Raw genomic sequence first — 12,751 nt, forward strand, 5'->3', positions numbered from 1 at the left:
CAAAATGCAATTAGTTACCGCAACACTGATGGAAAGCCATAGTAGTATGCCAACACTGAGACATTGCTATCATCTAGGAATTGTGGACATTGCAAGATTGTGATGAAGGAATTAGCTTTTGTTCATTAACAGCTCTAAACTGCTTTGGTGATTGTGAATTGCACTGGTATTGGAGTGCCAGGGCAGTTCCTGGTGTGAAGGTGCAGCAGAACTTGTCAGGTAATTTTGTTGCTTGTATGGTCTGCAGAGAATTCTGATCTTCTACTGGGTAGTGGTGGCTGACAGCGATCTCTCCTCTGCTTAGATTTGGGCACACAACTAGTGGAAAGCAGGTATTGTTAGCTTAGGAGTTCCAGTGTTAGGTGCATGATGGCCTCTGTCAGGGAATCAGAGTCACAAGAGGAGAAAAAACCGAATAGGTGTGTATTCTGAGATGAATTGTCTGCCAGACAAAAACAGCGATCCTAGAAGCTACGGGGACCACAGTTAGGTTGTCACACACATTGACATGAATGATATCCATCACCTGGATTCTTCGATCATTCTCTGTTTTTTTTTTTTTTTTTTCTTCTAGAGATAGGTGGAACTGGTGAAAATTGCTAGTCATGTTCATGAAGTCTCTGCACAACTTCTCGTTTTGCAGTGTCATTCAGGAGACAGACTGAGGACCTCTGATATGTAGCTGAGTGTTTGTCCTGAAGCAGAGGCTTTGATGGTTTTGTAATTACCTCAGATGACGATTCCTTCAGCTATGCTAAACATAGGCATACAAATTCCCCACAAGTGTATTATACTCTAATATGCCTTGTGGGGCAACTCAGGTGGCAGAGTACGTGTGGATTACGCATTGTTTTAATTTGACCAGAACTTGTTAGACCCTCAGTTGAAGACCAACATCAAATAAAACAACTATTACAATAGACCAATACCAAATGCAGAGTGAGAGAGAATCTTAATGTGTTAGTTGTTAAGTGCCAGAGAATTCACATCACAGACCAAGAAATCATGTCTCTCCTTGAACGTTGCCCTCTTCCCAACTGACTGTACAGGGAACCAAAAGATGTCTTAACCCTGAAGTATAAAGTTTGAAAATTTTTGACAACATGTTGAATGTATATCAGAAAGATGAATTAGATTGCCCAGGAAGAGGAGTGTTTATAATGACAAGCAGAAACTTTGGTTGTAGCAAAGCCCAAAATGACAACTGCCTCAAACAACTGGCCCAGCAGCTCACATTAGAAAGAAATAGTTTAGACCCCCTGGCTACAAATATATCTTGTGTTTTTAAGAGTGTCACCAATTGAATGAAATGTCATATGGCAAGGGCCTCCCTGCTGGTAGACCTGATTGCCTGGTGCAAGTCTTTTGATTCCACTTTGGTTACTTGAAATGAAGAAGGAGAAACATAAGTGCCAAGACAGTCCTCCAGTGCCCGCGGAGGTGCCATCTCGCCCCACGCAACCTGAGTTTGACATCTTATTTATGGATGTCACTCCATCCTTGTTGATGATGATCACTTACAGAGTGACATGATCTCTCTGGTTCTTTATGTATAACCTGGACTCTCGCCACACGGTCATCCAGTGGAACTGAAACGGATACTATCGTCACCTACTGGAAATGCAATGTCTTGTCTCCTCCTATTTTATGTTCTGTGTTGTTCTTCAAGAAACGCACTTCTGTGATGACCACTCCTCAACCTTTTCATGGTTATCGGGTGTTCTGTTGGAACTGTGCCGGCCCTTGGCTAGGATCTGGCGGGGTCTGCACTTTGGTTCGCTCCAATGTCATTAATGACTGGATCCCCTTAAGTACCAACCTGGAAACAGTAGTGGTTAAAGTGCAAACGACTCAGAGAATCACCATTTGCAATGTCTATCTCCCTCCAGGTAGGCTGCTTCCTTACGTTGTGCTGTGTACTTTAATCCAGCAAATTGACCAACTTATCACAGACCTCAGTTGCGTCTCATCAGTGATGGTTTCCCTACCCACTTCAATGAACCACAAGTTACTTCTGCATAAATTAGAGATTTTAGGTTTTCAAAACAGTGGCTTGGGTATTCTTCACCGTAAACTGATTGTTTGTATTAATGAAGATAGATCCAATGTAGCCAATGTCCTGTGTGGTGTGGCTCAGGGCTCGGTGCTTGGCCCACTGCTTTTTCTGATTATGATTAATGATATACCATCTACTGTAAGTTCCCATTCAATCTTATCTGCTGACGATACAACCTTTATCAACAATGACCCTGACATTGAATTGTTAAAAAATAGAACAGAAAATACCATCAGTGAAGCACCAAAATGGTTCAGAGCAAACAGTTTTTTATTAAATGAAAATAAAACACAGCTCATTTTTTTCAGCTTAAGAGATACCTTATATCTGAATGTTTCATAAATTTGAATTTCTTGGTATATATTTAGATAGTAAACTTAATTGGAATTACCATATTAACTATATATCTACCAGCCTTTCTTTAGTAATCTATTTGTTGAGAAGGTTAAAAGGTTGTGTATCAGATCAGTACATTAGATCAGCATATTTTGCCGAGTTTCAGAGCATCATTTCTTATGGTTTACTATTATGGGGAAACTGTAGCCATGTACTTGATATTCTTCTACTGCAAAAATGAAAAAAAAGGTTGTAAGAATTATCACTGATTCTGGGAGACTAGATTCCTGCAAGCCATTGTTCGTGAAACTTAAAGTTATGACTGTTGTTAATCCCTATACTGTTGTTCTACATACCATGAACAATTTACCAAACCATCAATTAAGAGAAAATATACGTTCGTATAATATGGGAAACAGGAAACACATTGATGTACCTTTTCGATGTTTAACTAAGTCTTTAAAAAGCTATCATGTAATAGGTTCAAAATGTTGCAATAAATTTTCTCTTTGTAAATTCAATTGTCCTATTGAAAAGATCAAGCCAAAACTGTATGAGTGGCTGGTTGAGCATCCTTTTTATTCCCTTGATGAATTTCTTGATTGCAGTCAAAAACAAATAATATTATAAACTTTGGCTGCTCCCGATATACTATATTAATTATTTCATTAGCAGTTCCAGTTACCTATTTGTTAGTAGCTAGTAATAAGCATTAATCTGTTTTTCTCTGCACAGTTGCAAAGGGCAGTTATTATAATCTGATGTAATGTTTCTTTGTATATAATATGTTTTCCTGTCTTAGTATTCTGTATTCTGACTTTTTCATGTTTTTTGTACTGGTACATTCTGATTGATTTGGTTGTACTACCTCACTCTATATATTGTCTCTCCTGTTATTGGTATTTATAAAACTATTGTAATATTGTACTTATAGCTCCTGCATATAATTTTGTTTATATTTTGTAATTTGACATTGTCTATTGCTTCTGTAAGCTTAACGACAATAAAATCTTTTTATTATTATTAATGCCACTCATGACACATTTACTGCTGTTAATTTCACGACTCCTCCCCTGCTATTGTGGCTTCCCTAAATTGGTAATCCCATGATGACCTTTGTGACAGTGACCACTTTCCGGTGTTCATTTTGTTCCCCACCTGCCGCCAGTCAGACAGGCCCCCAGATTGGGCAATCTGCAGGGCTAATTGGCCTTTATACATGTGTCTAATGTGCACTTGAACACCTCCCTCTTGAATTTCATTGATGCAGCTGTGCAAGGTGCCTCTGCCACTATTCTTCATGCTGCTGGCACTGCTGTCTCCCAATCCACAGGCCCCCCTTGTCGTCAACCAGGACCATGGTGGACCAAGAATGTTGCAGTCGCTATCCAGGACCACTGATGGGCATTCAAGTGATTTAAATAACACCCTTCACAGACCAATCTCCTCACTTTTGAGTGTCTCTGTTCTAAGGCTAGTTACCTTACTAAGCAGAGTAAAAACGAATGCTGGGAGCACTATGTTTCCTCCCTGGGGACATATGCCTCTTCATCACAGGTTTGGTCTAAACTCTGTAGCCTTCTGGGCCACCAGCCACCAGCCGAAGTCAACTGTCCAGGGTCTTAACCTCCAAGGTGCTCTGTGCAGTGATCCATTGGTCCTTGCAAAACACCTCGCGACACACTTTGCAACAGCGTTGGCATCTTCTTTCTATCTTGCTACCTTTCTCCGGCTGAAACGCAGAGTTGAACAGGCCCCCCTCTGTTTCATCTTGCACCATGCTGAGCCCTTTAATGAACCCTTCAGTAAATGAGAATTCTTGATGGCTCGCATCTTTTCATGAGACACGGCTCCAGGCCTGGATTCCACCAACAACCAGATGATCCAACATTTGGACGTTCCCTAGAGGCAACATCTCGTCAGAGTCTTCAACTGCATTTGGCTCATGGGTGCTTTATCATCACAGTGGTGAGACAGTATAGTTATCCTTGCCATTAAGCCCGGGAAGAACCTAACGCCTCTCGATAGGTACTGCCCAATTAACCGGACGAATGTACTTTGTAAACTGCTCGAAGGGATGGTCTGCTTCAGATTATGTTGGGTACTCAAATCTCGGGGCCTTTTGTCCCTGTATCAGTTTGGCTTCCTGGCAGGATGACCTCCAACTGACCATTTACTCAGATTGGAAACAGCCATCTGACAGGCTTTTAGTAACCACCGGCATATTGTTGCGGACTTCTTTGACCTACATAGGGCATATTACATAGCTTGGCGCCATCACATTTTACGAGGGTAATCTCAAAAGTAAGGTCTCGAATTTTTTTGGTAAGTACTGAACTCTGTTTGTGTGGCAGTTGGTCACATTGTTATGAAGAGTGCTTCACGCGCTGTGTGTGAACATGCACACACCGTGCTGAGTCGCTCAGTCTTGGCTTGGCAGCTGTTGAGAATGCTGCTCCCGTTGGATGTTACTGCCGAGTGCGAATTGCACACAGTTATTTGGTTTTTGAATGCAAAGGGCACTGTGCCAATTGAAATCCATCACCAGTTGACGGAAGTGTATGGTGAGTTGTGTATGGATATCAAAAATGTTCTTAAGTGGTGTAGAGAATTTGCAGCTGGTTGGACAAATATTCTGCACATTGGTTCCTGAGGTTTCCCATTGCACCGCTCACAGAATTTTAATGGAAACATTGAACTACCGGAGGGTGTGCGCAAGATGGGTGCCACACATGCTGACTGAGGACCACATGTGGCAATGAGCTGATGCTTCTCACGCATTTCTTCACTGCCTTGCAGCTGAACAGGACAACTTTCTGGACTCAATTGTCACAGGTGACGAAACCTGGGCATACCGCTTTGCACCTGAGACCAAGCAACAATCATGCCAGTGGCAGCATACTTCTTCGCCAAAGCCGCTGAAATTCAGTCAAACACAGTCTGCTGGTAAAGTCATGGCAACCGTTTTTTGGGATTGGAAGAGGGTATTGTTGGTTGACTTTGTGCCCACTGGGACCACAATTAACACTGACAGGTACTGTGAGACTCTGAAAAAACTCAGATGGGCAATTCAGGACCGGAAAAGAGGAATGTTGAGCAAGGGCGTACACGTTCTCCATGACAACGCTCGCCCACACATTGCTCGGCAAACCGTTGCTCTCCTGCAACAGTTTCAGTGGAACATAATCACCCACCCACCCACCCACCCTACAGTCCTGACTTGGCACCCAGTGACTATCACCTGTTCCCTAAGTTAAAAGAACATTTGGCTGGAAAGCAGTCCAGCTCCGACGACGAGGTGAAAGAAGAAATTCATAACTTTCTGAACAGTATGGCGGCGAGCTGGTATGACATGGATGTACAAAAACTGCCACAGCGTCTACAAAAATGCATTAACAGAAATGTTGATTATGTCAAAAAATAGCTATATGTTCAAGCTGTAAACTGATGAAACCATTGTAGAAATAAACTATGTACTTATAAAAAAATAGGATACCTTACTTTTGGGATTATTCTTGTAGTTAGACTGGGGCTTCTGTGGACCTCTTCATATTTTTATCCAGGGCTTCTTATCTCACTACCTCTTCCAGGTTCGAGTTGGCATATCACTCAGCACCCCACAGATTCAGGAGGACACTATCCCACAGGGTTCTGTGCTAAGTGTCACACTCTTCCTCATAGCCATCAATGGGCTTGTAGCCTGTGTTAGGCTTCATGGTTACCCTGACATTGTACGTTGACGATTTTTGCATCTGGTATTGCTCCCACTTGCTACCAACAACTGAGTGCTCTCTCCATTGCGCAATCCAATGGACCTCTGCGTGGGCCATTTTCCATGGCTTGCAGATTTGTCCCTCCAAAACATAGGTCATGCATTTTTGTCGTTTATTCACTGTACACCCTGATGCCGAACTATATTTAGGCGATCAGCTCTTCAATGTTGTAGCATAGTCCTATTTCTTGGGCCTTATTTTTGATAAAAAGCTGACATGGCTGCCCCATATTGACCACATAACGACTACAAGCATGCAGAAGCTTAATGCTCTCCACCTCCTGTCCCACACATCTTGTGGTGCCGACCGTACCACTCTTCTCCACCTTTACTGTGCTCTGGTCTTGTCCAGACTATGTTATGGTAGTCAGTTGATGGCTTAGCGGCTCCTTCCACTTTGAAACTGCTTGACCCTATTCACTATTGTGGCGTGCATTTGGCTATTGGTGGCTTTTGTACTAGTCCTGTTGACAGTCTCCTCATAGAAACTGCTTTTGGCCTTTCGTGCTAAGTATAGGTTTCCTGATTCCTTAAATTTAAGATTAGCAGACTATTCATGGATGGTTGATCTGGTCCTAAGTTTCCTCGATGAAAGTGGTTTTTATTTCCAGATATAAGGTCTTACTTTACTCTTGGAGCTGTGGCAGAGCGGTTGTGGTTGCCATTGCTGGCTCTCTTTGTGTCTTCTCGGTCTGGCACCCCATGACCACTCCCCCATGGAAAGATTGCTGCTTTATCCCCTCTGGTTTTCCAGTTTGTAGATTTGGTCTCACCTTTTATGCCTTTTACTGTGTGTGTTTTACCTTCATTATTTTATAATTTGACTCTCCTGACTGTATCTCTCCACTTTTAACAGACCCTCTTTCTTCTGTGACTACCTTCGGAATCATGCGACTGATGACCTTACCGTTTGATCCCATAAACCCTCTCAATTAATCAATCAATCAATCATGTAACTTAAATAGGAACTCTTTCTGCCATTCTGCTTCCAGTATATCATATGTCTTCTTCAAGTATACTTCGATATGTTGTGTGAAAGACATTTTTTATATATGCCACTGAAAGTTGGTAGTAATTAAAATTTCATATTTATCATCTTAATTGTTAACTTGTGTTGTGTACTGGATGATGCCTTGACATTGCCTCCACGCTATTAGCTATATACACTGAAGGAAAAAAAAAATCATGACACCAAAGAGGAACTGTGCAACATAAACAAAACTTGCTAGGCATGCTCCTCAGAAATTATGTCTATTCCAGTTTCACACCAGTCACTTATGAATGGTGCTAGTAGCGTCACTATGAGGACACAGGTCAGGTTTGTTTTAAATGTACACTGTAATGGTCGTGTTAGTTACCTTTGAGATTGTGTGTAGTTTGTCGATGTTAGTCAGGAATGCCTTTAACGTGACAAAGATGCCATTATCTACACCTCACTGAGTTTGAATGAGGTTGTGTAATAGGGCTATGAGAAACTGGAAGTTCCTTCTGCGGAATGGCTTGGTGGGAATGTAGCCACTGCATATGACAGCTGGCAGCAGTGGTCACGAGAATGTACGGTCATGAGAGGTGCAGGCTCTGGATGGCCACATGGCACTACCAAGAGGGAAGACCATTCTATTCAGCTTATGGCCCTAGTACATTGTACTGCATCTGTAACAGCAGTATGAACAACAGTTGGCACCACAGTGACACAACGATTGGTTACAAATTTCAAGGACAGCTCCTAGCCAGACATCCTGTAGCGTACATTCTACTGACCACAAACCATCACCATTTGTGACTTCAGTGGTATCAAGTGAGAGCTCATTGGAGGGCAGAGTGTATGTCTGTTGTGTTCTCTTATGAAAGCTGGTTCTGAATCGTTGCCAACATGGCAATGTGTTTGTTAGGAGGAGGTTAGGTGAGGGCATGCAACCAGTATGAGGTGCTAGTCACAGTAGATCTACACTTGGAGTTATGGTCTGTGATGTGACTTTGTGTGCCAGCAGGAGCACTCTGCTGGTTATCCTATACACCCTGAGTGCAAATTTATGGGTCAATCTGGTGATTCAGCCTATTGTGCTGCCCACTCATGAACAGCATTCCAGAGTGTGTTTTTCAACGGGACAGTGTTCGTCCACATACCAGTGTGTAACCCAGGATGTAGGTTGCAGAAGGTACTGGGAGATGAAGCAGCTTGCACAGGGTAGGGTAGCATAAAGAGCTGCATCAAACCAGTCTCAAACTGAAGACCACAACAACAACAAACAACCCAACATGCTCTACAGATTGTCGACATGTTTCCTTGGCCTGCTCGATCCCAGATCTGTCTCGAGCCAAGCAAATTTGGGATAGCATCAGGTGACAACTCCAGTGTCAACCACAAACAGCATTAACTGTCAGTCCACCACAAGCAGCATTAACTGTCACCGTATTGACAAACCAAGTGAAACAGGAATGGAACTCCATCCCACAGACTGACATCTGGCACCTATGTAACACAATGCATGCATATTTTCATGCTTTTATTCAATGTTCTGGTGATTAAACTGGTTATAATGTACCATCATTTCACATTTGTGATTGTTTATCTCACACTTACTTTAACCTGTGATCTTGTAGTGTTAATCACTTAAATATGTTCCCGTAAATGTATTCCAGGAATTTCATTACTCTACTCTATTTTTTAATGTTGCAGTTTTTGCAGTCGGTGAATTTGACATACATTGTAATCATAGGCATGTAGTTTGTACTACCTCATGCTGTAGAGTCTGCCAGATGAGAATGAGTAAACAAAATTGCAGCAAATAAAGTTTTATGTAATAGTAGCTTATAGTGGTATGTATTAAAAAAGTAGGAAGTAAAAATATTACTTATACAAAATTTTAGAGTGTTTAGTAGGGTTAAAAATAAACACTTTTTTTATGAGATAAAAATGTAACAGGTGCCCAGTATCTCTGTCAGCGGTCTATGTAGGTTTTGACAGTGGTAATGTACAGAGATTGAGTACAGAGATTGTGTTCAAATTGCAGTGTGAAGAAAATTATTTTAAAGATGTTTCTGAACGTGTCATCCACTTGCATTAATGCACAGCTGGCTTATTCTTGTTAATGTTTGTGTAACACACTCAAAATAACCAGTTGTTTCATGATTAACTGCTGCAGCTTCAGCCAAACAGGCAACCAGCTCTTCTGGAGTATCTGTCTGTGTCGTGTATACCAAGTGTTTCACCTTCCCCACCCAGCCCTCCCCTCCCTGCCCCCCTCCCCCACAGAAGGAAAGCCATAGGAATGTGGTCAGGAGAAAGTTGTGGCAACAGTACTTGCTCGCCCCTCCCACTGCAACATTTGCGAAAAGTTTTTCCAAATGTTCTGTGACATTGATGGAGAAGCACAGTTGGGCCCTATATTGCTGGAATCATAATCTTTGTGTGACTGTCTGTGGGACATTCTCCAACATTTCTAGCAGTACTTAACGGAGAAGGATTATTGTATACAGTAAATATTATATTTTAGAATGGACACTTGCACATGTATCGGTTGTCACCTTCAGAACTTTCATATCCATTGCTTAGAGTCAGATATGTTATGACATGTTGTTGGTACCTATAACACTGGAAAATGACCTATAAGACCATATTTGGTAAATTGTGTAAAACATAGTAAACTAAGTACTTGTTAATTAAGCAATAGCCTTTAACAGATTCTTCGCTGTGGTACGCTACACAAAGAAAATGACTGGACTACAGGATCTTGTTTCATGAAGACGGTATAATAAAACATGCCAAAAATGTTTTTGTGATGAATTTTGGGATGTGACCCGTTGTTTAACACAAGAAAAACAGTGTTCAATATTCCAAATCTTATTATGGATATTCTCCGCCAAAAAAATTATACGTATCTTGTGTAATCCGGGGTGCTGCTTCTTGATGCTGCCATAGGTTCATTTTGATGTTACTGCATTGCCACAAGGGATTTATGTAATGGTTTAAATAAGCTTCAGTACTTCTTGTTCACAGAGAATTTTATTTTGCAGGCTAGATGTTCGGCAGCGAATGCACAAAGTTTGACCACATGCTGTTGATACTAAATTCGGTCCAAGACTGACCTATGGTGGTGTACAAATCACCTCTGTTTATATGATTTTGAACAGTTACTGTCATTGTTATGTATTGAATTTTGCATATTAACAATTAAAGTTTTTACATACATCTTCCCAAATTACATAGAAAATTACATGTAATAACAGTGAATTATTTCATACAAAGACAGGAAAGAATCTATTTCTATTAAGACAATATATTTAGTTTATTTAACAGAAACTTTCATTTAAACACAGCATAACATAAACAAATTATAATGTAATTGTTTATCCAGGGATGGTCACAAATAGTAGTAATGAAATTTGCCCTTCCTGTCAGTAAGATGTAATTGTGTTGCAGATCAGATTCCAATGGCAGCGTTTCTCTTACAAAGCAGTCTAAACACATTTGAATGTTGGTTGAAAGGAACTCCAGAGCCTTCACAGACCTGTAGCAGGGAAATGTTGCACATACGATATTTGTGTCATGAAATAGAAGTGTTTCTTTTTATCTCACTTAATTACTGTACAAATATGTATACATAGTATTTTTACATGTTTTATATCACATGGAGTTAATGAGACAGATTAGAATGACTAGGTTACATGCACAATCCTGTAAAATCATTTTTACTTTGCACAGCACATGAATAGGACAGAAAAGTGTTAATACCAGCATGAAGTCAATTTCATCAGGCACTATATAGTGGCTTGTGGAGCATATATTCAGTTGTTGATGTATATATGTTTGAATCACTTATTGTTACTTCACTTGCACAACTGATGTGAGATCTTTATGGTTACACTTCGTTTAAGATGAAAAAATCTTTTTAAGAGATGAAAGAAGGGTCACAAACTTCTAAAAATTCTTCGACAATTGGGATACGGATGAACCATGATAAAGATTGGCATGTTGTTGTTGTGGTCTTCAGTCCTGAGACTGGTTTGATGCAGCTCTCCATGCTACTCTGTCCTGTGCAAGCTTCTTCATCTCCCAGTACCTACTGCAACCTACATCCTTCTGAATCTGGCATATGTTCATGTAAAAGCAGCAGGCCTAATGTGTCTTCATTGTCAAAAAAGAAACACACTTGTTAATTGTGTGGTGATCCAGATGACTGCAAGAAGAAGATAGGAAATATGTGGATGTTTAGAACAGCTATATTTGTGTATATCAATCTTGGAACAGCTAGCATACAGTATGGCCTTGGCCATTGACCTTAATTTATATGGAGTGAAATGTTTCATGCGTTCTACTTCAGATCTCGTTCTTACTTCAGTGCTTTGTCTTAAGAACAATAAAGAACTGAAATATAAAAACATTATATTATAACCAGTAAACCAAGTACACATTGTGTTGTGTGGCAAGTAGTAAGGGATCCTACATACAACATTAGGAAGAGTAAAAAAAAGAAAGTATGTCCTTCACTACTCTCCTAACAACTTTTCTTCCTAATGAGTAATTTATATCTAAAAACAAAGACGATGTGACTTACCAAACGAAAGCATTGGTATGTTGATAGACACACAAACAAACACAAAATTCAAGCTTTCGCAACCCACGGTTGCTTCATCAGGAAAGAGAGAAGGAGAGGGAAAGACGAAAGCATGTGGGTTTTAAGGGAGAGGGTAAGGAGTCATTCCAATCCTGGGAGCCAAAAGACTTACCTTAGGGGGGGGAAAAGGGACAGGTATACACTCGCGCGCGCATGCGCGCACACACACACGCACACACACACACACACACACACACACACACACACACACACACACACACACACATACATATCCATCCGCAGATATACAGACACCAGCAGACATATGTAAAGGCCTTTACATATGTCTGCTTGTTTATGTATATGTGCGGATGGATATGTGTGCGTGCGTGTGCGCGCATGCGTGTGTGTGTGCGTGTGTGTGTGCGTGTGTGTGTGTGCGTGCGAGTGTATACCGGTCCCTTTTTCCCCCTAAGGTAAGTCTTTCCGCTCCCGGGATTGGAATGACTCCTTACCCTCTCCCTTAAAACCCACATGCTTTCGTCTTTCCCTCTCCTTCTCTCTTTCCTGATGAAGCAACCGTGGGTTGCGAAAGCTTGAATTTTATGTTTGTTTGTGTGTCTATCAACATACTAACGCTTTCGTTTGGTAAGTTACATCATCTTTGTTTTTAGATATATTTTTCCCATGTGTAATGAGTAATTTAATTACTTTGAAATAATACTGTCCACTCTTTTCTTATTTTCATGTACTTCAACTTTTTGTGATTTGTGTTGATCTGTGGCTAAGTTGCACTGGTGACTAAGGTTTGTGTTATTGTACATTTGCCATACACACTTCTTTATGTGCATTTTGTGTGTCATGCTTGATGCAGCATTGAAATTTACCTTTGAGAAACCACTTAATTATTATTTTATCACTTTGATCCTTCTTATTAATTGTATGAAATCCAAATAAGTGCTATGAAACTTTCTGAACTACTTCTTATGTGTGAATTACACGCGTTATTGCAGTATGATAGTTATTAAA

General features: G+C 40.7%; 1 protein-coding gene across 10 annotated transcripts in view; it reads left to right on the forward strand.

Moving 5' to 3' along the window:
- The window catches only part of LOC126319942 (A-kinase anchor protein 9-like), a 490,541-nt gene that overhangs the window by 24,234 nt on the left and 453,556 nt on the right, over window positions 1–12,751 (forward strand). The window lies entirely within an intron of this gene.

This window comes from Schistocerca gregaria, chromosome 2, assembly GCF_023897955.1.
Source record: "Schistocerca gregaria isolate iqSchGreg1 chromosome 2, iqSchGreg1.2, whole genome shotgun sequence".
Taxonomy (NCBI): domain Eukaryota; kingdom Metazoa; phylum Arthropoda; class Insecta; order Orthoptera; family Acrididae; genus Schistocerca; species Schistocerca gregaria.